The sequence below is a fragment of the Cupressus sempervirens genome, chromosome 4 (assembly GCF_028749045.1).
Source record: "Cupressus sempervirens isolate cs-2001-9-10 chromosome 4, ASM2874904v1, whole genome shotgun sequence".
In the NCBI taxonomy this organism is placed as follows: domain Eukaryota; kingdom Viridiplantae; phylum Streptophyta; class Pinopsida; order Cupressales; family Cupressaceae; genus Cupressus; species Cupressus sempervirens.
In genome coordinates, this window is record NC_143121.1 from 385,165,012 (window position 1) to 385,169,535 (window position 4,524).

Sequence of the window (4,524 nt, forward strand, 5' to 3'; positions counted from 1 at the left end):
GACGAATTGAATGGACAGGATAAGCTACTATAAAGAGTAGAAATAAAGTTTGAGAATAAGGTATTGGGACAAGTGGCATAGAAAATTGCAATAAACTTGCCATGCCCAAAATATTGGGGCAAAAACACAAGGAATTTTTTTTTTTTACAAAGTTAAGAAATCCACTGTGTTAATACATGTTTGGCTAAGACACACATGACACATTAGGTTTTCTAAGGTTCCATATTTCATTTTGTGTGTTGGTTAAATATCCTAGCTGAACAATGTTTCATTAATTCAAAATGTTCATCTAGATACCTTAATGTAATACCCCAAAATTGGCTTATTGCCATGATCACCAATTCTGGTCTATTTCTGATCAATTCTAAAGTCCTATGTCACTAGGCAATTCTTATTCTACTACTCGCTACTTGACTTAATTGTCAAACGCAATAAACCTAAATCTACATTAATCAAACTCTTTATTTAATTACTATAGTATTGACTCACATTAGACATATTAAACCTATTGATTAAGATTTAATTTAATTATTAAGTATTTGTACTTTAGTTAAATTAAATTATCTCCTCGGGCTAATGTACTATGGAGTTAAATTTATTTAATTTAATAAATATGTTTGTTTTTAATTAATTAAATAAAATTATTTAGTTAAATGGAGAAGTTACTTATAATTAATTACGCAAAGTTATTTAATTAAATGGGAAGTCATTCCTAATTAATTAAATAAAGTTATTTAATTAAATAAGAAAAGTGTCTCTAATTAATTAAATAGAATTATTTAATTAATAAGAAAATATATTTATGATAGTATATCTCATTTTATTAAATTAAATATCTCTCCAAAATCTCTTTTCAGGTCAAAAAAGGGAAATTCCTAGTTCACTGCTGATCAAATTGGAAATGACTCAGATTACTTACTCTGACACTAAAGTCTATCTGAGTTGACTGACTCTTACACTCAGATCTGAGCTAGTTAACTCCCTTTGATTTGGGAATCTTCATTTAAGACTGAACTTCATCTTCAATCCAGACCGTTGATTGAAATCGATCTCAATTGTTGATGGATTCCAGGAAAATCTATTTAAGAGACCCTCATCTCTTCATTTTGGGAGGATAAATTGGAATTTTGTATCGAATTGCTGTTGAAATTCATACTCACATTTGCTCACATTTGCTCACTTTTTTGCATACATCTTGCATTCGGAGTTTAAATTCATTTAGCTTAATATGCATAGGTTAATCTAGTTTTGTTTCAATTGTTCTTAGATAAAACATGCATACTCCATTCTAGATTAATCTACACAATCATATAGGTTAATTTCGTTTCTTAAATCCTTCGTTCTTAGAGGGTCTAGTTGCTTAACACCTCAAATCTGAGGATATCTAACAAGCAAAATCCCTTTAGATAGAAGGCAACAAGTCTCCTTATTGGCTGATTTTTGGATGAACAATCCAATGTTCATTTCAGGATGAATCCGCAAATAAGGACCATATTGAAGTGTGTGTGTTAGCATAGGCCACGTATTCACGCATACATTTTTGGTGCCCACCGTGGGGTGGAAAAAATCAATTTTTTTGGCCTCTTTGTACATTTTTTTAAATAAGTTTTGTGTTCTCTGTCCATACTATTTCGTACAGATCTGAGAATTTTTGTGTGAGACTATTCATTTTTGTGTGAGAATCCATAATCTTTGCACAAATATTCTTTATGTGTTGGACGAGAAAGTGCCTGAGCGTGTGAAACTTTATGCGGCACCTATTTCTTTGTGCGAGCTGTAAATAAAATTTTGTGTGGGCTCCAAATAATTTCATGCAGCTCTGAAAGAGATTTCGCGTGAAATCTTATGACAACAGTTTTAGTTTTAAGCGTTATTTCTCAATTTTTAGATTGTTTGATTTCACTAATGTGCTTGTCTTGATCTATTCCTTTGGATGTCTTGCAGCTTAACCGTTGTTTGCAGGATGTTAACCAAAGACTCCTTTTAAAACCCACTTGAAAATAGATTGACAGTTTGCTTACAGGATGCTTGTCAAAGATATGCCTATCAAAGACCATATTTCAAACCCACAAAACAATGTATCTTCTTTTCCTACTTTCAAAACTAGTCTAATTAGGGGCTTGTGAACTTCCTAGGGTGCAAGACAGAAGAATAGGGGAATATGCTCTTCACTTCTTGGAGGTCATGACCAAGAGTGAATTAGAAACCTAGACGCTTCTGAAAGATGACATTCTGAAGAAGGCAAGCAACTTGGTGGTTCTCCAAAGCTTGTTCTCTTCTATGATAAGACAATGATTTCCTTTAAGGGAACCAAAATATTTAAGGAAGAATGAGTTTTGATTGATTAAGCCAAGTCGGTAATTAACTTGTCTTGTATGTTTGGGCAAGGAAATTAGCTAGAGGATTATGCTCTTTCCCCTTGAGGGAAATCAGAAACTCTGACCCTTAGATCTAAACCACCAGTTCATGTCAATTGTTTAGAGGGCCTACTAGAGTGATCCAACCTCTAGGAATGATCCAAGTGAGCACACTCCTTTTGTCAAAGATTCCAACTCACTATAATCAAGATTCTTTGAAGAGTGAAAGACTCCAAAGCCGGATTAATTTCTTCCCCTTAATTCTTGATATCACATATCAAGGGGAAGCTCTGTCTGTGAACTGGTCAGCATTGGCCCCTAGCTTGTTAAGCAAGTAGTGTGCACTTTTAGATGCTAGTGTGGGTTGTTGGCCTCAACTTCACTTGTGGTGCCACCAGGGATTAATTCGAACGAAAGCCAAGTAAAAACCTCTTAGTTAGAAGCCACCTGGTTCACCTCTGAAAGGAGGCATAATCTTTGTGCAAGGAGGGGGAAGAATCACTCTTGTAGAACTCACCATAGGTATGCTACTGGACATTTGAAGGTGGTATACATGCTTGTACCCTACCACAAGGGCACTCCTTCAATGTATACTATTGAGTCCTTTGAATATACCAAAAACACGGGCACCCTCTAGGGGGTGAGACAGTTGTGTGAGGTACACACATGCGCATAAGATGTGGGACAAAGGTTTTCCCTTCTGTACCAATTTTTCTTTCTAGGGATAAAGTGTGTTTGTTATCAAGTCATCAACAAAGTCCAAACCAGTTACAACAAACAAAGGTCAAGACTCTCCTATCCTATTGAGTTGCTTTGTCCTCGACAGGACTATTTTCAACTACTGCTTGCTTCCCACTGTCTTGTTTAAACACTTTGCCTAGATTGAAAACTTGAAAAATTTGTCCAAACATCTTACTTGGTCAACCTTGTTGCTTGTCCAATCAAATTTTTTTGATAAATCTATCTACTCTATCTGAAAAGTCCAAAAATCTTGTCAAATTCAGTTGCTGTTCTAAAACTAGTCTGTCTTCTCGTGCAAAAACTTTTTCAATCCTGCGTGAAATCATTTTGTATGTGCACAAAATGATTTTGTTCTTGCATAGAATTAAACTTCTGTCATGAGTCTTTGTATGAGCTCTAAACTGCCTCGCACAAAATTAAATAACTGTAACTGAATTTTGTGCGATCCAAAAAACTTCTTCGCATGGCTCAAAAAACTTCTTCGTGCAACCTGTAAAGGTTTCTTGTGTGAGATCTTGTGTCAACATTTCCATTTTTGGTCTATTTTAGCTAATTGTGACCTACACACTACCTTTTTCTGCATTCATTTGTCACTCTCTATTTGTGAATAGTCCTGAAATAGTGACTCTTTGCTTTGCTAAGGGCTTGTATCTTGCACTTTGACTAGTCTCATCTCATAAGTTATTTTTTTGTCCTTGTCTTAATGCTTGTCATACTTTTTTTCGCATTGGTCATAATCTCTAGCTTCTCTAGCCTTTAAATCAAACCATTTGTGCCTTAGTGAAAAACATTCTTACTGTTATCTTGTCCTTTTTGAGACTTAGTCTTAGTGTAGTCCTTGTCTAGGTTCTAGCTTCTTGTCTTTATCTATGACTGTCATAACCAGAAGTGGCAACGTGTTTTATTCTTATAACCTTAGACGTGGTCATAATCATAGTAGAGGTTGCTTACCTTTTGTTAAACAATCTGTATCTACTTCGGCTAGTGAGGCATCTTCATGATCCCCCTCACCTACCATGTCACCTCAAAGTTAGTGAACATTTTCCATAAACCTGCAACAAATTAGGAATCCTTTGTACCAAGAGGATACTGAGACAGGTATAGGTCCTGCATTACAAACGTGATGTCTAATCTTTTTTACAGAGGATCTTTTGAAACACAACACACTAAAACTAATTATGTTCCTATAATGACTAATTGTGAACTTGAACATAGTAGTTATAGTCGACATCAAGAACCACCTAGGAATGATAAAGAGAAAGAGAAAGACCATGACACTGATCACGAACATGAAGAAGTAGAAATCCTCCCTAAACACATAGCATAATGTTGAAGAGACAAAAAATTTTAGAAGGTCATGGGAATCCTACTCAACAAAGAGAAAGAAAAATACTTTCTCAAACTTGCCCAAGGGGGAGCAAAGTTA